The sequence below is a fragment of the Carassius carassius genome, chromosome 5 (assembly GCF_963082965.1).
Source record: "Carassius carassius chromosome 5, fCarCar2.1, whole genome shotgun sequence".
Taxonomy (NCBI): domain Eukaryota; kingdom Metazoa; phylum Chordata; class Actinopteri; order Cypriniformes; family Cyprinidae; genus Carassius; species Carassius carassius.
Window position 1 is genome coordinate 28,492,761 of NC_081759.1, and position 26,187 is coordinate 28,518,947.

The 26,187-nt window shown below is 38.1% G+C and overlaps 1 protein-coding gene across 5 annotated transcripts in view; it reads right to left on the bottom strand.

Moving 5' to 3' along the window:
- Positions 1-25,004, bottom strand: part of LOC132141163 (spectrin beta chain, non-erythrocytic 1-like) — an 81,370-nt gene extending 56,366 nt beyond the window's left edge. Inside the window, exons 1-2 of one of the 5 annotated variants that reach the window (XM_059550452.1) lie at positions 24,571-25,000; positions 24,064-24,171 (exon numbers count right to left, since the gene is read on the bottom strand). The gene's annotated coding sequence lies outside the window, so the exon portion shown is untranslated. Of the gene's footprint in view, positions 1-23,671; positions 23,929-24,063; positions 24,172-24,570 lie in introns of those variants that run through there. The other 4 variants (XM_059550450.1, XM_059550455.1, XM_059550453.1 and 1 more) reach the window with 4 other exon arrangements.
- Positions 25,005-26,187: the final 1,183 nt, after the last annotated feature.

Consider the following 26,187-nt stretch of genomic DNA (forward strand, 5'->3'; position numbering starts at 1 on the left):
GTTTTATGCATTCAAATAATTAGACATGCTAAAAAAGAATTTGGTAACAATAAAAAGAATATGGTGAGAAAAATTAAAACATGTCAAAGGATATGTAAAAAAATATGTAAATAATTTTGTTCAACTTTTATTAAACTGATGTGAAAATGTATAAGTTTCATGGTTTTAATTAATTAGACTTGCTTTTTGATTAATTAATAAACTTTAATTTAAAATTAAAACTAAAAACTAAAATTTAGTTGAGAAAAATTAAAACCGAAAAAAACTGAAAACAGAAAAATTAAAACGGAAATAACGGAATTTGGAAAAAAATTAAACTGATTTTAGGAACAAATAAAACGGATTTCATAGGGCCATACTTACCCCTCTAAGCGCCTCTGTTACTGACAAAACATTGACATCTCCTCTGTCAAATATCTATCAGACAGGTTCCTAAAATCAGCACTTTTTATTTGTTTAGCTCTCAGCCGCAGTTTTATAACACCATTGACAGATGCTTTATGTCACTGTGCTTCAATGAAACTGGGTTTCATACATTAGCTGTACATTCTGAACAACCTGAAACAGAATAGTCACACTAAAGAATGAAACCCTGACTGACAAAACATTGTTGAGATGTTTTAGTATCCTGATTCAAAAATTCTGAGTTAATTTATGCATAACAGCCTTTCTTCAGACATAATACAGTTTCAATTATCATATCTCGGCATATGGCAAATTCCTGCAGAATAAAAACAATAACATATAATTTTCTTTGTTGTCTGGCTGTAGCTCTTATTCATGAAAGCATTTGTCTTCATGTAAATGGAAATTTAAGCAATACTTCAGTCAAAAACAAACATTCTAATCCGAACCGGTTTAATTTTCCTCAGTCTACGAAGCAAATAATTAGGTGTTAGACAGTATATCCAAGATGTACTTTCTATACAATGAAAATGTAAGGTGATTTATACTGCTAGGAGCCAAAAAGGACAAAAAGCAGCATAAATTAAGGACTTTTTGTTGGTCATAAAATGATTCAAGCCTGTACCTTATCAAGATCCTCATGATGAGGTAACAATAGATAAAGTCCTTAGTCCCAGGACAGAAATGGCAGGTCAGTCAACCACTCTGTGCATGCATATACCCAACACACACACACACACACACACACAGAGAGAGAGAGAAAAACTCCCCTGAGAATAGGGACTCAGGTGCAGCCATTCCAGACAAAACAGTTCCCTCCTCCCAAATCTCTTTAACCTGCTCTACTGTTCATCTTCAAAAAGCTGCTTGAAGGGTGCTGAGGAGTGTTAAAATCACTCACAATAATCCCAATCTGGTTTGTTGGGGCTGGGGTGGGGGAGGATCAGACAAATATACCAATCCAGCCCATGACACTGTGTGTGTGTGTGTCTGTGAAGAAGGGGATAAATAGGTCTATAGTAGTGAAAAAAGAAAGGTAGAAAAGACATGAACAAAAAGACATTAACAGTGTCCTAAAAATCCAATGAACCACCCCAGTCCAGCATCTTATGTTTTTTTACACATTAATGGCACTATCAGTGATCTTGAAACTACGGTAGTGGAAAATGCATTTCTGAAAGAAAAAACAAAACAAAAAAAACATTAAAATCTAAATAAACAGCTCGTCCTACTGTAATTAGGCTACTGTAATTGTTAAACATAAATAACGCATGCATGTCAAACAAAACACAAAATGGTATTTGTCAAACATCAAAAAGTCTAAATCACAAAATCCTACATTGATCAAAAACCGCCTCTTTAACTGGATCATTGGAATAAAAAAATTAATTCAAATTACAGTTCAGAACAGAAATATGTGTTTATGCCTTTAGTTTAGGCTGCAGAACATCCTGCCCTTTCATTAACATTTAATCATTTAAACTGCTTTGCTGCTTATTTGCCAAGAAGTACGGTTTATTGGAGCAGAACTCCAATAAGAATAGCTGAGAACTGCATGCAAAGTCATCAATATGATATTGATATTCTGACATTAGACCACATCTGGAATATGACATCACTGTCACTCTAAATTTAGACAGATAATGAGTACAAAAAATACCTAATTATATTTCTAAAAACTATTTGCCACCAGTAGCTTGCAATTCTGGCATTTAAATATTTTCATTAATGTGTATCTAACTAAAAGTATCAGCAAATTTCATTTTAATGGTCATTTCAATTCCGTTTACACACACAAAAAAAGAAACAAGAGACAGATGCTCAGGCTTGGTCATTCTAATTGGCTATTAGATTCCTTCTACTATAGACAAGATGACAAAAGAAGGATAGGAAATCAATAGGTTTTAGGGGCAAGTAGGCCTATGTGTGTGACTGCTCCTCCTGCACAGAGTATGTCTGCAGGGTCCAGACTACACACGACACACACTTAGGGCTTTGTCGAGCATCTATCTTTACAGATGGGTATTGGCCACTAAGATAAGAATTCACACTCAATGACTAATGGTGTGGCTATAACTCTATTTTACTAGTATCGTACATAAGAGAAGAGGAAAATGTAACACCTACTCAACTGTGCTGTCCTCATTTTTGCCAATGACTGTCTATTGTAAAATATTACCAAAAGAGCCCTGTAGAATATGACTGGCAGCAATATAGGGATATAGGGGTGGGGGAAAAAAAAATCAGTGCAGTGCATCAATGCATCGCAATTCTCTCTCTAACAATACTGGTTCAATTCTGAGAATTTCAGAATCGATTCTGAGCTTAGTTTTTAACCAGATGCGCAATGATGCTGAGTTTGCTTTAGAAACACCCGTACCCTGCTTGCTTCCAATTTTTCACACACATACACCACTCGAACCTTCCGTAAAATAATCTTTTATAAAAGTTTGGAAAGGTTGAAGCGAATTACAAGGACATTCATAGACTTCATTGCACATGATGCACTGTGAAAGACGTACGCTTTGTTTGATGTAACACTAAGTTCTCGCCCATCTGTATTTTCCTTACAAATGCTCTACGAATTCATCATTTACATGGTTAGGAATGCAGTGGACTTATATATTTAAAATATGAACCTCACTAACAGAAGGCTGCTTTCAATTTCAAAAGCTGACGCGCACTTTATTTGTGAAGACTTCTCGAACATGCGGCTGTGCGCGACTCAGTTTAAGTGGTTTAATGTACTTACGTCTCAAAATGGTTTTATCACACAAAATTTATGTAAACAGTTAGTTATATGAGGGGCCACCCGGTCCCTTAAAATATGGAATCGTCCCATATTTAATGCTAAAAGGCCAACAGATATTTGAATAAATAATAATAATTTTGCACTGTTTATAATACTAGTAGCAATTATAATTAAATAAATTTCATAAGAAGTAGGCTAATAGAGAAGCTCATTTGCACAATTTTGGCGTCTTTGTTTCCATAGTGACAGAGTCTCCAGAACGTGTGACATTAAAGCCCTTTCACACAAGCGCAGCATGAGGTAAACAAACATTTGCGGTTTAAAACATCTTGGAGCTCACATCTGCCCTCTGAACACAAGACTCTCCAGATGTAGGGCTGAACGGGAAAGTTCTCAATAGCTGGGTTTCCATCATCCTGCTTTTATGCACATTTTGAACGATCACATCAGAATGGAAGATGGAATCTCTGAATTTTCAAATGAAAATGCCTTAATTTGCAAAAAAGGTTTTTACTTTTGTTTGAGGAGGTTTTTGAATTTTGCGTAAAAGGGTTAGTGAATAATGGGAGATGAAAATGCATTTTGCTAATAAATTCCTCCAAGCGCATCAAAAAAAGTAATGTGACATTGCGCTATGGGATGACAAATTCTGACTTACCAGTGGACTGATCTCATTCCAAAGAATCTATAATGATGTTATGGTCATTCTGAAATGCCCGAGCAAAGTCTGTCATCAAAGTATTTCTGTATAATTCCCTCCAAGAACTGTTAAACAACTGTGTTCCCAAACAGCAGCATCCACCTCCAAAAGCAATAACCGCATTCACTGTGTTTCATCTGCTCGTTCAGAGGTTCAAGTAATTTATTATATATGAAAATTATTATATTCAGTAGCTTCTCCTACTTTTCTTAGTGATGTATAGTGCCAGTTTATCAGGAAGTGACGATTTTGTTCTCTTTGACTTTGTTGGATGGAAATGGTGCTTGTTCGCAAATGTTTTGTGCGATGTTCAAATTTTGCACATAAGTTATCCAAGTATCTTCTTTTGTGTTCAACAGTAGAAAGAACTTTATACAGGTTTAGAACAACCTGGGTAAATTATGACTAATTTCATTTTTGTCAACCATACCATTAAAGTGACAGACACATCCGTGCTTCTAAAGCCTATTGTTTTATTAACATTTTGGATAGTCTGTTAATATTATGTTCCACATATTATCAGAGCTTGGTAGACAATTATTATATTTTTCGACATGATTAGAAAGATAAATTAATATTGTTAATGTTAGTTATTTTTTGAAGTTATATTAGTTTAAAATTCTTAACATACAACTGTTTTCATTATTTTTTTTCAATTTGTAATTAAAAAAAAAAAAGTACTTAATTACTTATGTTAGGATATGTAAATGTAATGATTTTAAGATTCTCCAGTCTGTAAACGGATTAATTAATGAAGGAGTGGGGGGGGGGGGGGGTAGATCAAGAATCATTCTGGAATCGGATCGGATTGTGAGGTGACTAAAGATTCCCACCCCTAGATATAACGGTCGAAATAAAGTGATGTAAATGCTCATTTTGAGCCAAATTAAAAATGAAAGAAATATGGTGAAATATGTGTCACCATTTTTTAATTCCTTTAAATAACCAGGGGTGTTGTTAGGGTTTGTTTTCTTCCCATTCCTCCATTTCTGCCTTGTCATTTGTACTTATTCAGTGTAAAAATGCTGCCCACTTAAATTACATTCAAATTAGAATTGACTACTCCTGAGTTTGAGATTAAATGACTCCTGACTCAATTAATCAATAGCAAATCAGATGTTTGTTGTTGTGTGCAGAGGGGGCAATGCAATAGACAGCTTCTGAATAGAGGAACAGGAAACTCTTGATCTTCTCTAAAGATATAATTAACTAACGCCTACTCACCAGATGAAATCTGATAAAGTTTTCTTGTCTGTTGCCAATGGCTACTAGATTTTTGTTGCAATTAAGGCCATTTTTAGTCTAGATAATTTAATTATGTTATTTCATAGCAGCTTACAGTAATGTGTTATCAAAATATTCTAATTAACTTTATTTCATTCTTTTTACTTTTTAAATCAGGGGTCTCCAACCTTTTTGTGAGTGAGGGCTCCCTGAAGGGATAAAATAGTCTTGAGGGCTACTTGTTTGATATAGGCACAGGCACACACACACACGCGCAGACACACGCGCACACACACACACACACACACACACAAAGTTTAAAGTTTTGAATAATACAACAAACAGTAATAGTTAAATATTATGACGATTGAATTTATAATTACCGTATATACCCGAATATAAGACGAGTTTTTTGTCTTAAAAATAGGCTGAAAAATGGGGGGTCGTCTTATATTCGCGATATAGGCAAAATCACGGGGGGAAAGGGAGAAAGAACAATGGCATAAATATGAAATAGTGACTGAATGATTTCGGCTATACTTGCATGTAAAATTAGAAATGCAGAGAGAGAGAGAGAGAGAGAGGGAGAGCGCGCGCGAGAGAGAGAAAGGTGCACGCGCGTGTGCTGGAAGAGAGAGAATGAAATATCACTGCAATTTTCAAATAAAATTATTTTCTGTTGAAAACCAGATTTTTTCCCACAAAAATCTGTTTTTGTCCCAAAAATATGTCAGGAAAATGGGGGGGGGTCGTCATATATTCAGGGTCGTCTTATAGTCGGGTATATATTAGGGGTGTAACGGTTCACAAAATTCATGGGTTGGTTCATGTTAACGTATTTCTCTGGGTCAACAAGTTTCCAAAATTCTGTTGCCCCCTGATGGGCTTTGAGGTTAATGTCACTCTGCAGAGTGAGAATCTCCATCTCAACCTCACTAGAAACCAGGTTAAACGCATCACTTAGTTTTTCAGAAATGTGCAAAATGTCCACTTGCATGAAAGGATTTGCAATGAATGACACGCATGGTTCCAGACTATCAAAGTCATTGAATCTGTCCTCAAATTCTTGTCCAAGCCTTTTCAGGAGTTCAAAGTAATTGTGTTTTGCTCTGTCAAAGACCTCAGATGCAGAATCATTGTTACTTAGCATCGACTGCATGGATGGAAAGTGATGCAATTTCTTCCTCTGCAAGTACGTGGAGAAAAGGCTAATCTTGGCTTTGAAAGCATTTACAGCACTGATCATCTCACTGATTGTCTTATTTTTGCCTTGCAGTTCACAGTTCAAATTATTCAGTTTCACAGTGATGTCAGTTAGGAAGGCAAGGTCCAGTAGCCACTAAGTGTCCTGAAGCATGGCGGTGTCCTCCCCTCTGGATTCCATGAACACTTTGATTTCAGACAAAAGTGATAAAAAACGTTGCAAAATCCTTCCTCTGCTCAGCCATCGAATTTCACCGAATAGGTCACCAAACTCAGCTGACAGCTCCTCTAGAAGTACCTTGAATGACCTGTGCTGTTTCGCTTTGGACCGGATGCTGTTATTGATTTTAATGACTGGAGTCATTACGTGATCAAATCCCATAACTTTGGCGCACAGTGCCTATTGGTGTATAATGCAGTGGTAATGTAGAAACTTTGGGAAATCTGGGTCTCCTCTGCATAGCGCAACGAAGCCTGCATGCTGCCCAGTCATTGCAGGGGCTCCATCAGTTGTTACCGATACCAACTTTTCAAATGGCACATTCTTTTCCATGAAGTACTTCTTCACTGCATCATAAATATCAACACCCCTCGTTGTTGTCTTGAGGGGCAGTAATGTTAAAAATTCCTCTTTCACTGACAAATCACTGAATACCATTCAGATGAAAACCATGAGCTGCGCTGTACTACTAGAATCCACAGATTCAGCACACTGGATGGAGAACCATTTGCACAAACCCAAGTCTTTCTCCAGCTGCTCCGTTACGTTTGCTGACATAGCCGAGACTAGTCTCGCAATAGTGTTAGCCCCGAGTTGAACATTGGACACTGAGGACATTATTTCATTTCAGTGTTGGTTATCACAGTCATTGCTCCCTTGACAATTTCACCATCAGAGAAAGGTTTTTTGTGTTTCGTTAAAAAATGAGCAACTCTAAATGAAGCTTCGGTTTCAGCCTGTGACTTTTTAGCGGGTTTTGTAAAAAATGATTGCTGCCTGCTTAAATGTTGTTTTCATCTCACTAACTTTTTCTTTTCTAAGTGATGTACCTGGTGGATAACGAACATTGAAGGTCTTGTGGGTTGTGGTGAAATGTCTCTCCGCATTGTGTCTCTTGGCAAACGCAACGCTAGCTCCACAGATGAGGAATACAGCTTTATCTTTAACGTTGGTGAAGAGGAATTCTGTCTCCCACTCCTCGTTGAAATAATAAGTCTTCTTTTTTGCATGACTTGCATCATCAGCCATAATTAATCTTTTTTCTTTTTTATAGTTCTATTTATCTCATGTATGTACCGTCTGCCCGCGACCGCCTCAACTCACAGAAGTGATTTTTTTTTTTCACAACGTAATGTAGCCTATGTCAACGTACGTTGACTTGGCGTGCAGATTCTAAATATTTTCAATTATTGAATTATTTTATTATGTTTTAATGGTATATGAAATGTCACCAATAGTTATTTTCTCATTTTATGCCATTATCATAAAAAAAAAAAAAAAAAAAAAATTAAAGATTACAATTCAGGCTATTTATAGAACGTGCTCGGCGGGCGACTCAGAGACTCCACGCGGGCTATCAGGTGCTCGCGGACACCATGTTGGAGACCACTGTTTTAATCATATGTTCACACACAATTAGACCTAAGAGCATCAACATCACCACGTAACAGCCTTTATTTTTGAGTGGAAAATTATTTCTTCACAGCCTTACCTTCATTACTTTAACTTTCCTTTCACTGGGTCTCAGCTGGATGATCTGTTTTTGGCTGCACACTTTTAATAAAAGAGATTGAATAAGAGACCACATGCCTCCATGCCACCGGACGTTTTTTGCCTTATTGGAACTCTCTGTTCTGGACTTGCACAAACATTGCAATGTAATCATTTTCCAAAATGTCATTTATGTGAAAATATGAAGAGTGTTAACGCCCGTTAACACAGGCCAGAGACACTTAAGACGGACGCAAATAGAAAAATACTCTAGCAGGCAGACCACTTATTGTTCATGATGCACAAACTATTGGAAGGTCTATATGAATGGTCTGTATGACTGTATAGTCGGTCTATATTGAGCATCTATATAAATGTATTTCTGAGGGGAGCTGACCGTCTTCTGAAAAGTTTACGTGGTATAATTTCACAAAGCTTGTCAGAACATTCTGTTCTTGCTTCAAATTGGATTATTATTCAATCAAATTATGTGTATGATTATTATTATTATGATATGTATATGAATTATATAACTAAAAATTAATAACTGTAATTACTAGGGGTGTAACGGTACGTGTATTCGTACCAGACAGTTTCGGTACGGTGCACGTGTGTACCGAATGACCGAATGCAATATTTTGATCGCGGAACATAGGTACATTTTCGTGTTTCCAAACGAACATATTAAGTGGTGGAAGTCTCCGCGTTCAGCGCAAATCCCGCTCTGCAGCTGATTCTAAGGCCGGTGACACACTGGCTACGTGGCGTGAGCGTGGCGTTTCTGCTGCGTGTCAGTTGCGTGACGGCTGCTTCGCGTTTTCTGTGTCTTTACACACCAGAATCGTGCCTGACGCGGCGCTGGCGCTGCTACTGTAGGTGACATAGAGGGAGGCCGCCGACAGACCAGGATCTTGTCTTCACGACAACAATATCTATACTTCATGTTGAGCATAAATATAAAGCCTACTGATAAAGGACACAGTCAACAGTATTGATGGCAAAATAGACTATGTTTGACAGTTGCAATATGTCAGTGTGTCACCGGCCTAAGGTTTTCAAAAGACATCACGCGAGTGTGAACATCACTACAACTAGGAAAAAAACGATTGTAATTCAAACGCAGCTCCCGTCGGCATTTAAACAGACTTTATACTTTGGAAAAGTTATATATATTTTTTAAACATGAGCAGGCCTACAAGCTGGGATTGGTAATGCTGCACTGTAATCATAGTTATTTATTTATATTTTTAATTATATTTTATTATATGATATTGGTTTGAGACAGAGTATTTTATTTAGTGGAGAACTTTGCAGCAGTATTTTATTTCTTATTCTTTTTTATTTTATATATATTTTATTAAAGTATTTAAAAAACAATTGTAAACAAATGGTTAAAAAAAAAGTTTATAGTAATAAACAAGATGCAGTTTAATGTTTGCATTTCTTTCCCTTACTGTACCGAAAATGAACCGAACCGTGACTTTAAAACCGAGGTACGTACCGAACCGTGATTTTTGCGTACCGTTACACCCCTAGTAATTACAGATTTAGGTTAAATAAAGATGTCAGTCTTTATTTATTTTTAGGAAACAAATCAAAGAAAAAAAACTAATTCTACTGTTTCTAATATTCGGTGTGTTGCTCAAAAACAAAATATAGTGTCCAGTAGGGCTGCACGATATTGGGAAAAAATGACATTGCGATATTTTAATTTTCATTTAACAATGAAGGCTATAGCCTAAATGTTGAAATTAACAATGTTGTAGAAGTGCAGTTTAGTAATAGTAAATGTTAATGTAGTTAAAGAGTTTAATAAATAGAACGTCCAGCAGGATTTTTTTCCCCCAGTCATTTAAAATTAACATATTTCAGAGCTGTAACAACAATACCGTGATATTGTGACACAGTGATATATTTGCTTAAGGTTATCATACCATCAAAATCTCATACCAGCCCATGTCTAGATCGGAGTTCAATAAAACTGATCAGTTAACACCCATTTTCACAATCCACACAACACCACCACAATGATATTATGCAGCACCTAAAAATAGTCCCCAGCCAGGGCTCCAGACTAACATTTGTAAGCAGTGGCACCAACGCCAATAATTCTACAGATGGTGGCGCCAGCAGCAGATTTGGTAGCACTGGGGGAGGGGTGCGTTTTTTTTTTTTTTAATACAGTACAGTTACAGTTGTATTTCCACGTGAGCCAGGTACGGCACGGCACAATTGCAAATCGTTCTCTGCCTGGAATTCTCGGCAGTGCTGTTAGAGTGCGTGAAGTCGCCACTCTGTTTCCTGGCTGCCAGTTTCTCCATAGTTAAGAAGAAGCGTGCTATTTGATCAAACAGCCAAGTAGGTTAAACAGCTACGCTGCGTTCAATATAAAAAAATTAAAAAATGTCTGAGACAATTTGGTCTGTGGAGGAAACATCTGCTCTTATTGATATTATACCTGTTGTCTGTTTCTGTTTATTTTATTTGTCACGTCAAGAGTTGTCTTTTTTTCTGTTACTGAACAAAGTAAATAGCAGATTAAAAAAACAAAAACAGAAATATCTGATCATCGTCCATACCGCTTGTTTATATTACAGAACCAAGGCAATGACTGACACATTTATATTGCATTCCAAAGAGCTCCGTTATAACCACCACAGTGGAAAATGAAACCGTATCCATGCTGACCTGCCCGAATCGAAACAGAATGAAACTGGTTCGGCCAGAGAGAAGGCTACTGTTAGTTCTGTTAGTACTACGCCTACAGTATATTGTTGGTGTTAAAAAAAAACAAGCTGCATTTGTCTTCCATGTTAATCAGTTATTTTACAAATGATAAAAATGTGCACTTAATTTACTTGGAAAATACTTGCGAATACAGCAAAAAAAAAAAAAGTACAGTAGCCCAGCTTAATAATAATTTGTCTATATTAAAAGTATTGCTCTAAGCAGACCTGTGTGTTTTGTATCACTAGTGCAATGTCCATTCTCTGAGCATACAAGTCCTTGTGAGGCTGACCGCTTCCGGCTTGAGCTGTTCTGTGGTTTATTAAAAGTTTATTAATTCTGTCCATACTGCACCAAATTGCAGCACTTCTCTCCCTTTGGTCCACAGCAACACACCCGCCACGCGTGAAGTTGACTGGATGAACTGTTCTCGACATAAAATTATACACTGCATATAAAAATGCAAACAGACCGACAGACACGCAGAGATTCCTGCCTTTATTAGAGAGAAGAATATGTTCAGCCTCTCCCTCCGAAGCTTCGAATATTCGGTGTTGATTACAACCAAAGCTTCGAAGCTCAAAAAATGGTATTCGGACCAGCCCTATCACGTATATGCACACTCAAGATTTGCTGTAATAAGATTAGTCTGCCTCGCGCTCACTAACACACACTGACCCTGTTAGAACGAGAGTATTATCACACAACACTGTAGACACAGACAAATTCCTCTTACTGCCTGAGCAGGTAAATGAAGAGCAGATGAGATGCTTTAATCCTGCTGATGTCTGATTAGAGCACTGTGCTAACCCACACACAATATTAAGCCCCCTTCGAATATTAGTGGTCCTTTTCAGAGCAACTAAAATGAGATAATGATTTGAACTGTGACCTTGAGAGCTGACATGGACTGTAGTCAGCCCGTCAAATGGTATGATGTGATGTATTTGCACTACTACAACCTGGAACAGCGAAGAAAATTGATCTTCATAATAGGTTTGCCCCTACCTAAACTGAAACCAGCACCCACCATGTAAAAAACCTAGATTCTTAAGCTAACAGGACCCACTAGGGTTTACAAAGACATCTTCATGATAAAAGTAGGTCCATTTAAAGCAGTGGTCATGGCCATAATAAGAATATGATAATTGCAGAATTTGATCAAAAGTTAGCAACCCATCAACAATATCAAGAGACAAGATTTTTTCTTCCTTTTTTTGCTTATTTAGCAAGGTTTCAGTAGCCACTGGGCACATTCCAGCTGGTCTCAGCTATATACAGCACACGCACAGACATTCAGGGACCATCTGATGCATACTGCACACAAAATGACTACAGGGTACAATGTTAACAGGCTGCAATGAGTGCATCAGAGAAAAGAGAAAAAAGAAAAAGAAAGAAAAAAAAACACCTATTATTAGGATTTGACTAGTTTTTACTAGTTTCATAGCCTCGAATATTTGAAAAATACCAGAAATGCAACAATATAAAAATTCTGAACAATACAAACAAGATTATCATTATTTTTGTTAGAAAATAAAGTAGATATATATAAATAATCCCTCATATATACAAACATTTAATTCCTTTAGAAATTCTGATGTTACCAGCTCCTTGTTGAGAAAGATAAATGTAGGTCAAAATTGCGGGGCAGTGCCAAAATGAATGTCTGTGTGCATGCAGTGTGAGCTAGTGACTAAATGTGTGTGCGTGAGGTACACTAAAGACAGTGCATTAGTTTAGAACTCTTTAAACGTAGCGAGTGTGTTGATTTGTGCAATGATAACCTACCAGCAATGTTAAGATTATTTTAATATATTAGAATGAGTACATTACAATATAAATTTATTAGAAGGAGTACATTATTATTTATGGGTTTAAAAAACAAGAGGCAAACAATCAAAATATTGTACCTGACAGGTAGTGCACAATGTAAACATAAAATATATGCCATTACCTATATTGTATTATGCACTGGAAAAAAAATGCAACTACACATTTTCCAGTTTACGAAACCCTTTGAGTCTCCAAAACAAAAAAAAATTATATTTTCTTGAAACTACATAAAAACCCTTTTAAGACAAACAAATTTACCCCACATGTTGCCCCAACTAGTCAAACACAGTTGTCTGAACAAAGAATTTCATATTTTTGAAATGTTAAGGCTTTGTGAGTTCTAGGGCTGTCAAAAAAAATTAGAATTTCGAATATTCGTTGAATAAAAAAAAAAAATCCACATTTGAATGCTAAGATGTTGCATTCGAATTTTAGGTGTCCGTTAAGGAGGCAGCTTTAAGGCCCGCCCCGGGTATACTTCACATTCCGCGTTTTGTTCCGTCTCACACACAGCCTCATCCGCACAACTTTCAGAAGGCAGACGAGCTCGACAAGCAGTACCACTTCTGTCATCATTCACCTCGTGCGTGCGCTGTTGACAGCAGCGCACCCCGTCCGCGTGCAGGCACTTTTTGAGACCGCAAGGACGGATGCGCAGCTGTCCGCGAGCCCTCTTGATGACGAAAATTACATAATGCGGACGGTGCGAAGATGCGGATGGTCAAATTATACTTTTTATAAAGTATATACTTTATCAGTGGTGCACGAGATGCAATGACAACATAAAAGTGAACAACATCAAAACTGAAACCAAGTCATTCACACAGAACGCATATTTCACGCATTTTCTAGAGAGGGACATCTTCTATTACCGTTGCACTCGTGTCTCACACAATAGAGCCGCATGTTTAGAAAGCCATGTAAAATTAACCCTCTAAGCGCCAAAGTCGCAAAATTGCGACAAGACGTCATACTTAGTAAAATAGACTGTAGTTCCTTATATGGTGTATTATCTCATTTGTATTCCCTCTGCGCTGTGCCATGCAATGAATGAGAGGAACCATACTCTCAAGAACTACGAACTGTGTCACATAGATACCTGATTGGGCAGATAGCTGGTCAACTGATCAAAAAATAGGCACATGTATTTTACTATGGCACAGTAATATAGTAATAATGTGCTGTGTGTGTGTGTGTGTGTGTGTGTGTGTGTGTGTATTGCCTTGAGACTGTATTACAGAAAAGTATACTGCTAAAAACTGCTAGATGTGATTCAATAATCTCAGGTGTTTGAGTGGTTCCCTCCAGAGAGAACATGCAGATCTATGAACTCTGAGCTAGAAGAGAGGTGAAGTACTAAATATAGTCTTCTCAACTAGTACAGGGGACTGGACTAAAAAAGCCCTGTCTCTCTCCACTGAGAGGACACTGTGGACACAGAGTGCTGTAATGCACTTTTGACATTTTTTGTTAGTGATACATAAGTATGTAGTTGTTTTGAGCAAAAGCAGCAGCTGCAGCATGTTTAAATGCTACTGTTCATGTAACATCAAAATAATACCTGCCAATGTCATGACTAGCTTTCATTGAATAAATTTAATTTATTTTGTTTACTGTATGACTTCACAGGTGTATTTATGAGCATGCTAATCATCAGTCAGACAGCCTGCATTTCAATAGAAAAATTATGTCTATCTCTAAATTCTTAGATTTTACTCACCAGTGTGTGTTCAAGGCTTAAAAGTTTAGCACAGATATATTTTTTCACTCGCTGAACACTGACTGAGCGCTTCAGAGTTTCACTCTCCATCAAGCGATCTGTACTTTTTCAATTCATCTCAATGGACACACAGCGCACCTGTGTTTGCCAAACTGTAAACTCTGTGTGAAGGCGCACGACTCACCGTCGCTTTGCTGACAGCGCTGTTTCTCAAACATTCAAAGAGAAAGAGCAAGAGTCTTACAACGCTAAATTGACATGCTACATGTAAACTATATTCTTTGTTGTATTTTCCTGTCAAAATAATGGAGCTCATTTAGAATTTTTCAGCTTTTTAAAACAAGCAGAAGATATGCTGGTTTCTCCTGTAGTGGGCGAAGCTAATGCACAAATGGCAATCTCACTGGCTGGCACTGATCTATTACCATCCCTGTTTTGATTTCAGCAACTAGCAAATAATAATACTCATGACCCCAGTAGCTCACCAATCTTTAGTGCATTGTATATTGTTAGTATGTTAGTAGAATTAGTAGTAGTATTATTATGTAACGTTAAAAGTGCTATACAAATAAAACTGACTTGACTTTAGGGCTGTAGCTATCGAATATTTTAGTAATCGAGTATTCTACCAAAAGTTCCATCGATTAATCGAGTAATCGGATAAAATGTGTTTTTGCTTAATTAAAGTGCAATAATAATTATGCAAGATAAAATAGGACTCCTGGGTCTTGTGACGGTCACGGAGGGACCGCACGTTCAACATGGACGTTAATACGCACACATACGCACAAACACACACCGAGACTGTTTGGTGATACAAGAGTTTATTGTAATTATTGATCAGAGAGTGAATGAAATACCTATAAACTATGTGTAGCTACCTGTAACCCGTGTAGCGTTTGTCCCGTGATTTTTAGAGTCCTGGTAAGAAACAATGGCAGGAATAATTGGTTCCGCTTAGGGTGGGAATCTACCATGTATTAATTGAGCGTGGGGGTTTCAGGGGCAACGTGGCCGAGTTGTTGCTGTTATTTCCTGTTTAATGTGAACTAATTAATAACATCAAAGTAGATTTATTAAGTAAAACATCATGCCAATATGTTTCTTTCAGACTCTGTATATTTAAGGGAACATGTGTAAAGTGTTTTCTGTGAGTTTGTCCCTCCACATGTGGTAATGGTGCTGGCCACCAGTATAAATCTGAATGTCTTTGTAATGGAAGGTAGTCTGTGTTTGTTTCTGCAGTGGAGAGTGTGGCCTGAGGGTTGCAGGTATTTTATTCACTCTCTGATCAATAATTACAATAAACTCTTGTATCACCAAACAGTCTCGGTGTGTGTTTGTGCGTATTATCGTCCATGTTGAATGTGCGGTCCCTCCGTGACCGTCACAGGCCTCTTAAAATGAACAACTAAGTTTCCTTTTTTAGAAAATTTTTATTTTTTAAATGCATAGAATGCAATGCATACATCAAAAATAAACATTTAATTAGTACCCATTGTTTCTCTGTCTGTACTTGTACTGTGAACAATGACAACAAAGTTGACAGATGAATTAAGTGCATTTAAGTGCCATTCAGTTGGGGTTTTAAATAAAGCATGATGCACATTAAACATTAAACACATAAAACAATAATTTAATTTATCTTTTAATTATTCAAAATTAACAACTTTTTGGTAAACAAAGGGGATTTACTATTAAAAATAAAACATGGAAGAAATGTTGTGTGATTAAACCTTTAAAAATAATGTTTGATTTTTTTTTTTTTTTTTGTGGTAGGCTATGTAGATTCTGCTGAACAATAGTCTTTAACTGGACTTTTATTTTGACGGGTTGACGTACCTTTACAGTTCTGTGTATGTGACGCTAGTTTTACTCAAATCAAACGGTCAAATGCTCATGAAGTGACTGTCAGAGCAGTTCTGGAGATGTTGTTCATGTGTTCACGTCCTTATTTAGTGAGACAGCAGACGCTGAAATCACCGGAGCGTTACGCGCGCTTCAGTGTGTGTGATGAAGGAAGACGCGCTTCTGCTCCATTCATTAACACAGACACGCAGAACATGCAGGATTCATATTTAAATAGACTGTTCCAGCTTAATATTTACAGATATTAGTCCATATCGTGATTTGATGTAAGTGCAATGACCTATTTTTGATTAATTCATTCAAAATTTGGCAAATTCCGTGCCATTCCGCGTTTAACTGTATATTCCGTTTTTATGACTGGATTCCGCAATTCCCTCTGCGTTTTCTGCATTACGAAAATCACAGGGCCCTAGTTGTGGTATGCCAGCTCTATCTTGCAATGGACACACGCCACGACGTTCTCTTTACGTTTGCCTGCGCCCTTAAATCAAAACACTGCTGACTCCTTGCAGTATGCGATTTCAGACGCAGCGCTTGTGTCTCTGCTTTGTGGGTGGCGTAAACGCTTTGTGTCACATTAAATAAATCATTGCGAAAGAACCTGACATGAGATTTAAAATAAATTAAAAGAGGCTTCGAGGCAGAGGAATTTGCCTCGATCAATTTTTGTAATCGAGTTACTCGAGGAATCGTTTCAGCCCTACTTGACTTAATTTTTTTTGTCCTCATTTGTTAGCCACTTTGGATAAAAGCATCTGCTAAATGACCAAATGTAAACATAATGCAAATAAATAAAAAAAATTAAAAAACAACAAAGAAAAGCATATATACTCTAGACAGTAGGGCTGCACGATGTGTCGTTTAAGCATCGATATCGCGATGTACAAATCCACGATAGTCACATCGCAGGATGTGCGATGTAGGCTGTCGTAGTTGATCCGTTATTCATTAACTGTACGGGCCAGCTACTCCCCTGCCCTTGACGAATGTGATTCGCGGATTAATTGCACAGCTTAACCATCATAGAGTGAAAGTTTATAATTGACAGGACTGAAAACCACATGCAAGTTTAACAGGGCAGAGAGAGCGCGCGGCGGCGCGAGAGAGACAGGGAGAGCGAGAGCGAGAGAGAGAGAGTGCGAGAGAGACAGAGAGAGAGAGAGAGAGAGAGCGCGCGCGAGAGACAGAGAGACCGCGCGCAAGAGAGACAGACAGGGAGAGAGAGCGTGCGAGAGAGACAGAGAGAGCGCGCGCGAGAGACAGAGAGAGCGCGCGCAAGAGAGACAGACAGGAAGAGAGAGCGCACGAGAGAGACAGAGAGAGAGCGCGCGCAAGAGAGACAGACAGGGAGAGAGAGCGCGCGCGAGAGACAGGGAGAGAGAGCGCGTGCGAGAGACAGGGAGAGAGAGCGCGCGCGAGAGAGACAGACAGAGAGTACATTAGAAGTACCATCAATGTTTATAGAAATGTATATAGATTTATTTTGCATGTAATTTTTTTTTCTTATGAATATATATGTATTTTTGTTTTGTTTGTTTCTATTCTGCTATGTACAATGCTTTAGGAATATGTACCTTTGTATGTCATGCCAATAAAGCAATATGAATTGAATTGAGAGAGAGAGAGAGAGAGAGACCGAGAGAGAGCGAGCCGTTTTCAAACAACACGAGCGCTGTCTTGCTCTCTCTCCCTCGCGCATATTAATCAATTGACACGATGGTGTCGATGTTTAAATCATTTAAAATGAGAATGTAAGTGTGCTCACCCCATTTTTGTTTGTAAGAAAAAATATCGCAATATATATCGCAGAAAAATAAAATATCGCAATGTCATTTTTTCCCAATATCGTGCAGCCCTACTTGACAGTGAAAAATCTCAGGTGACCTGACCTTTTTTTTGCTTTTAGTCCGACCGACTTGCCGGTTGTAAATTTGCCTTAAGACTGACCAATTTTTTTTACTCTTCAAACAACAAATACAAAAGCAATAAAATAATTTTTAATTATTATTATTTTTAATTAATTAATTATATTTGAGTAAGTATTGTAAATATATAAATTGCCTAGGACTACATACAAACGAAGGCTACGTTCTTTCTTTTAAAAAAACTTGTGACTTCATTTATGTTTCGATGGATGTCACACTATGGCCTGTGCGTTCACTTCATTTCATACTCTCATTTATTGTCAGAGTCAACGGTTCGCGCTTGGTAATGATGGCTGCGGCTGCAGTAAACAAAATGTTCGCGGTCACTGTTCAGTCATACGGGTTCGGGCACCATAATACATCAAAAAAATTCATTAAAACGCTCGACATCACTTTAACTTGGCACGAAGTTCTGGAAAAACTGTGCCCAGATCTTTTCCCATCCCTTCTCCCGTCTAGTCTAAAACAGTGACCGTGTTGACTGTCACTTTATGTTCGCAAATCTATTGCACGAATCGATTGGACCAACCAACACAAGTTTCGAAAACGAAAATAGAAAATAGATTTTAACGACCTTCTCTCGAAGCGTATGCAGGTTTTTTTTTTTGGAACACATGTCACACAGCAACTGCAGCTTCGGACACACACACATAACAGCAAATAATACTACTGCACAATGAGCTTTTTTTCAACAGAAATGTGAATTCTGCCAGTATTCAGAAAGTCTCATGCATACAAATTCGGGCTAGAATCGCCTATGCCATTTTTTGTTGTTGTTGACATTTCTAATCGTAAACACAGCCATGTTGAAGCCTGCAGTAAATGTTTTGCATTGTTATGGCAGTCCACTCTGCTTATTTTTTTTCGAGAATGTTGCACTCCTGTTTGTCATTGTGCACAAACTTCACTCGAATAAATCATCAGAAATATTGGTCTTTACCAATATATTGAATCTTTACATTCGTCCTGCCTGTTGTCCGTGGATTTACTTATATTTGGTGTTATTTGCCGTATAAAACGTATTTAGACATGCATAATCGATTTTTCAATCGATTTAATGAACACTTCTGTCAAATCAAACAGGAATTTTTTTTTCACAAAAGTGACAACCCAAGAAAGCAAAGTAAACGGTCTCTCATTTGTAGGTCCTCCTAGCGGTGAATGCAAGTAAAACAGCATAACAGACCTCTTTTTTTTTTGTTCTCACCTGAAATTCATGCAATAAACATGTTTTTGACAAAGATTTAAATTTGTTTGTGGTCTATATAGCCTGCATCAAAATGAGGTTTGCAATGATGTGCCCGAAGGCACGGGTTAAAGACCCAGTCAGTGACGTCACGATATGCTAATTTGTTTAAATTCATACCTACGTAATCACCATCACCAAAATGTACTTTTTTTTTTTACATTGAAACTTGAAAAAAAAAAAATACAGACCTACCTACCGACCCTTTTTTAAAAATGTTTTACTGTTACTGCAAACCAAAATATTTTTAAGAATGGCCCCACACTATATATGAATAAGCAATTGTGACAGTGCTTTTTCTTCAAGATTAAAATAAATATGTTAGAAAGGGGTGCAACGAATATTCGGCAACTGAAATTATTAAGTTTTATTGCATAAGCAAAAAGGCAGAATAATATGTACCGAACACTGACTAACGTGGTCAAATAGAGGCAAGCACTAATGCAGCAAACATGTCGGCAGTGTGCAAGTATTTAAAACTATCAGAGAAAGACGCAGAAATCATTACAAGCATGAAGTCACAGCACTGTTTTGCGTCTCTGAGCAACATGAGGGAGTTTCGGTCCTGAATGAATCATTCGTTACATGATTCGGTTCAATCACAATGACTCACTTATTAACAGTGACTTGTTGCCACCCTCTGGTGGTTTTCATTTCACATTTAAAGTTTCAAATATTTCAAAGTGACGTGACATTCAGCCAAGTATGGTGACCCATACTCAGAATTCGTGCTCTGTTTTTAACCCATCCAAAGTGCACACACACAGAGCAGTGATAACACACACACACTGAACACACACCCGGAGCAGTGGGCAGCCATTTACGGGGAGCAGTTGGGGGTTCAGTGCCTTGCTCAAGGGCACCTAAGTCGTTGAGCAAGGCACTGAACCCCCAACTGCTCCCCGGGCGCCGCAGCATAAATGGCAAATATCAGTATTTAACATTTAATGTTAACAATATTAAAATATTATGTATGCATGATTAACTGCCAGTTAAATGCATTCATGTCCTGCATTAATCAGTGTGTAAATGCATCTAAATACCTTTTTTTTCAATATTGCACACCCCTAGATGCCAGCTATTCCATGCAATTGGCTGAATATAAAATTTAACACCTCATACACCATCCTAACCCTTGCCAAAGAAGAGCTTAACTTTAGGTTGTTTACAAAAGAAATCTGTCAGTGTTCTTTTCATATTCTCTCTTCATCAGCCCTTTCTTTTTCTCATGGTAGTTAGCGTAAGCAGTGAGTGATTGACAGCTAATATTAACCAATCTAAAATCTGCATTAAAGTTAAGAATGTACAGATAAAATCTGTTAATATATAATTTGTAATTGTGATGCTCCTAAATTTTTAGTGAGTGCTTCTACATTTTTGGTGGTGCTCCTAACTTTTTGACATTTAGCACCAGTGCTACCAAGTAAAAAAGTTAATTCAAGCCCTGAGCTGTTCATTTCCCACCTAAACTTCTAAACTGCCATGTCAATCTAACAGATCCACCCAGTTAGGGAGACCAAAGAATCATATTTTCTGCAATTATACTGGGCTTGAACATGCCAGAATTTGGCTCTGCAAAACTGCTAATGGAGTTAAAATACTTGTCAGATAAACTACATTGACTGCAATATCTCTGACCCAGACATTAGGTTTTGTGGAAGTTAAAGACGTTTACTCCAAGCAACTGAGCTACTAAGAGACATTTGGGAAGCTGTCCAGCTGATTTTACATCAGATTATATCGGCCTCCCCTTTACCCTGCTCTGACAGAAGATACCCAACACCATATCAATAATTATAATAAACATATATTGAAACCTTTCCAGTGGCATGAATTTCAAGCTATACAAATTGCATAAATCAGTAGAGGTATAGCTGAGATTCTGGAACTGACTCTGGTTTGCTTAGTGTTGGCTGTTCGTCCAGCTGACCAGTCACACAAATGCTAAATGCTGATACAGATCATATTATCATTGTGCCCATCTCTGTGCCCTAGTGTGGCGGTGGGCAGGAATGTAGGGGCATTAGTGAAAACAAAAGCACCGGCAGTAGTAATGATGACTTGGCTTAGAGAAACACAGCATCCTGTGCATCGGGACAATAGTGGTCTCACCCACAGCAACATACAGAGAGAAGAGTACGGGGGGATTTAGACTGTCAGCACTCTGGGGGGCCAACGTCGCATTCCTCTCACTGGTTCCACTATACTGATGCATCCATCCATTTATCTCTTCATTCATTCATCAACCAGCAAACACAGCCACTTGCAGCCAATGATTCATCAGTACATCTGAGCAGATCTGTCTGTCCATCTGTCAGCTAGCATGATTCCAATTATCTTTAGTTCAATCTGTCCATCCACACCCATCTATGAGGTTCAAGGTCTCAGCAATTTCTAGAGCAGCTCAATTATTCAAAGAGCTCAAAATGTACTGGCATAACAGGAATGGCACATTTGCATAACTCCAAATATTTTTATTGCTTTTATATAGGGCTGCACGATTAAACGAAATTAAATCAGAAAGGCGATAAATCACAATAAGGCAGAAACTGCGATTGTCATGCGTATCTTTCAGTGAAGCACGGTTCTGTGATCAGCAGTAAATCTCCATCTGAAGGCCAGAGGGCGCTCTCGCGCTGAAACTCCAAATATGCCTTGCAGAAGAAACCCAGGAAATCCCTATAGCAGTTGCTGAATAAACAGAAGATTTAACTACCTATTAAAAACATGTTTTATCGGAGTTCGTCTTCTTATCAATTTTATTATAATAAACTATATAATAATGCATTGCTAATTGACATAGCCTTAATCACTGCTTAGAATAATATGAAATATGTTGCGTGCCTTATTCTGTGTAAGAAGCCACATCATCTCACAAGGATTTATTTCAAACACTCGACTGACGTTATGAAGAGTTTGGAGTAAAAACTTATCAAATGTGGTATTTTCTTGCACTTTCTGATGGAGCAGCATTTACTACACAGAGCCATAGTTCACAGACAAGCTACGCATACAGCTTTCATATTCACAGAACGATTTCTTCTATATCATAATCGCGCAATTAAATCGTCCGCGATTATGAACGCAATTTTGCGTAGCTTTTCAGTGAACTATGGCTCTGTGTAGTAAATTCTGCTCCATCAGAAAGCACGTGCTTAAGATTTACTACTGATTACAAAACCAGCTTTAATGACAAGAAGCCCATGACAATCACATTCGATTAATCGTGTAGCCCTACTTTTATATAAACAAAAGATAAAACACTAAAATGCAGTTGACAGCATTTCTCCAGATTTAGAATGTGAAGCACATTAAAAACTATTGATTTTCCATCAGTCCTACAGCAAAATAAAGTCTTGAGGACTAAACAAGCTTGAAAGTGAAGAAATTACTTTTGAAATAAGTACATTTCTAATGCATTATATATTTCTAATATTATTATTATTACATTTCTCAATATGACTTAAAATTCCTAAAACTGGGTGGAAAAAAAAGAGAGATTTGTTCTAAAACAAATGGAATGCATAACTAAGTTCTGTTCACTACTTTCAATTTTGGCTCAAATGAAACATCCGAGTTCTGTTCTTTTAAAGAACTTCCTGTTGGCACCAGGTTATAGGCTAACTTGCTGGTTTGTAGTTTTTGCACACTCTGTTCAACCAGAGACTCCTGTTTAAATGTGCTTTTATTTATTTGTTCTATCTGCACAGCAACAATACGAAATGCTAAAGAGAATGAAATTTCTGTCATTCGTTATGACATTCCACACCTGTATGACTTTCTTCTGTAGAACACAAAAGCAGATACTCTGAGAAATGTCTCAGTGTTTTTATCCATTTGGTTAACATTTTTAAATACCCTAAAAACCAGTAAGTCATCAGGTTTGGACATGAGGGTAAACAATGTCAGTATTCTTATTTTTGGGTGAATTTTCCCTTAAAAGTTTGTATTCATAATCATGGGTCATCACAATATGATATGACTAAATCAGTCATTTCAATAATTGCATGTTGGTATATCTCATAATGTGCTACTTAATGAGATACTGAGCAATGTGAAAGAGAGAAAAATAAATGCAAGTTAAGGACCACTCGAAAACCTATGACTGAACATCCTATAAAACGTGATTAAACCAATATCTCAACTCACAGACAGGCAAAAACAATTCTTCCCTTTTATCTAAAGGCCCGCTGAGAGTGATTACATAGGGACCAGAGCTCAACATTTCCTATATTAACTGTTTAGATAGCACATACAGACAGTACATCTCGTACTCAACCACAGAGGAAGGAACAGACAGAAAGTACAACATTATTCACCTGCTGTTCAATTGGAAGAATATTGTCACATTACCTGAAAACTGACTCAAGTCCAGTAAAGAGACTAAAAATAAATCAGTTGTACTCAAACGAAGGGCTCAATAAAGAAGGGATACTATGCAGCGCCTCGAATTCCCCATCCAGACGAGATGAGAGAGAGCTCAGCCTGCCCAAATGAATGAGACACTGACGGTCAACAGCAGCACGAGCTGTAATCCCCCCTCCATCCTCCGCCGCATGGTACGTTAATGTCATCAAATCCCGTGTTCTCGCCCTATCTCTCCATTTATACAGCATGCAATAGCAGGCACTGTCATGTCCGATTCAATCGTTAAACGCTCTAATCTGCCAACGATAGCCTTCCAAAACACTGGCATTAAACGTTGTTGTGTAATACAGTTAATTGCATTGGGTTTACTTATATACCTGTCCTCCCTTTCCACGGCAATTTGGCAATATCGTAGTGATGTTTTTCTCCAGTCTTGGATTCAGACAGCGCAACAGCTCGTGAGGCCACGCATCCCCCTCCACCACCTATGACAAAATCAAAATAACACAGCAGATGGCATGCAAGGAACCCAAGATGCGAGCTAAATAACATTGCATTGCATTGAAAACGCCAGGTAGCCTCCGCTCGCACACATATCCCTCACATTAGTGTGCTGAACCGTAATGTTTGGGTGGAAAGCTCACATGATAGTCTGGGCAAAAACGAATGTGCGCGGTGGACGCACAGACACACGCCGAAACAAAAGGCGAGCAGCATGGTCATTCACACTCACTCTCTCACACACACGCGACCCGTGTGAGATATCTGAACCTTACATTACCTCACAATTTTGACAACCGCAAAATGCGTTGGTGGCCATTGTTAATTCGCGACGACTAAAGCTTGATATTTAATGAACAGTCATTACAGCTACACAGACTTACCTATGGCGTGGCTGTGTTTTCAAATCCAACGAATCTCAACGTTTCTCTCAGGCGAAGACAAAGCGGAATGGTTTCGTCCAGCTCACATAGGTGTTTCTGGTTTCTTCCCGTTTTAAAAGCCAGATAGCTCTCGATAGTTTTCCGTTAAATCCGCATCCTTGTGTGTGGGATATTTTTTCCTCAGCCCGAGTAGCGCGGGCGGTTATGAAACATAAAGCGAATCCCTCGCGTGACGGTGAGCTCAGGTGCGTTAACCACACAGATTTCAAACCGTTATTTCAGTTCTCGTCGAATATTTGAATTCCTTCGTAATTGTCATAAAGCCTTGTGTCCATGCGACCTCCGGCGTGTCGCTCTCGTCTGTATTTAGTCCGAATGATAGACGAAAGAATGAATGATAGCGGGGGAGGGGGGGCTCAGTCGCAGCATCTATGTTTCATACATACAGCTAGAGCGAGCGCGCGCCTACATACAGCAGCGCGAGAGGGGCACGTCTGATTAGTATGTTAAACGCATTTCGCGCCCACGGATGAAGAACAACGAGCGAATTAATTTAGCTGTTTTTCTATCAAAGACAGTGTGGGTAATGCCGGTGGGTGCTTCAAAACAATAGTTGTGCCGGTGAACATTAGAAGACACAGAGTAGACTTGCTTGTCTTGCCCAGGGATGGATATTTGCCACCATGATGCATATTAAATCAAGATATAAGTAAACTTGTAGGTACCACGTGGTGTGACATACTGTAATTTGGGTTGATTGAGTAGTTAAAATAATATTATTAGTCTAATCTGTCAAATTATACTGTAGCCTATACATGCTTACACGCTGGTTTACAGATAGCATCATCTACCCAAACAAGACGAGATCCAAAGCAAACTGGGCCCTTTGTATGGTCACCAGTAAAACTAGATCTTGGTAGACAATGTGCTGACAATCTGAAAATCAAAAACATTAGCATCCTCTCCCCCTTGCAATGACTTCTTTTCTCTGATGATGTGTACAGTGGTGTGAGGGCGGGACAATAGTTAATCAATTTCAAAATTGACTAAATCAAATCCCGCTATTATGGAGAATACCATGATGCGTGCATGTTGCTTTTCCTCTGCATGTAAACAAGGCTCAGCGTATACATGTTCTAGGTCAACAGCATCACACATATTGTTTATGTGCAGAGGTACTCTCAATAATGGCAGAAGACAGTATTTGGAGGAGAAGAATTGTTAAAAAAGCCATTTTTGTTTTCTTTGCACACAAAAAGTATTATCGCAGCTTCATAAAATTACAGTTGAACTCTGGACCTGGGAACATTTCAGTTGCTTTACTGTCTATGGAGGGTCAGAGAATCTCCGATTTGATCAAAAATAGATTTATATGTGTTCTGAAGATGAATGAAGGTCTTGTGGATTTGGAACGACGTGAGGGTGAGTAATCACGTTCCCCCTCAGCCCGTTTGCAGTCCCAAAGGGCCCCTTGTGCTAGATGTTGGGGCCATCTGCTTTTTGCTGGCAGTAGTGATAAAAGGATAGAATTCCTAATGTTTATCAGAAAGGGAGTTGCCTCTGATTGATTTGTATCATGAAATAATAAAAGGTTCAAGACAGCTTTGCTCTTGACTG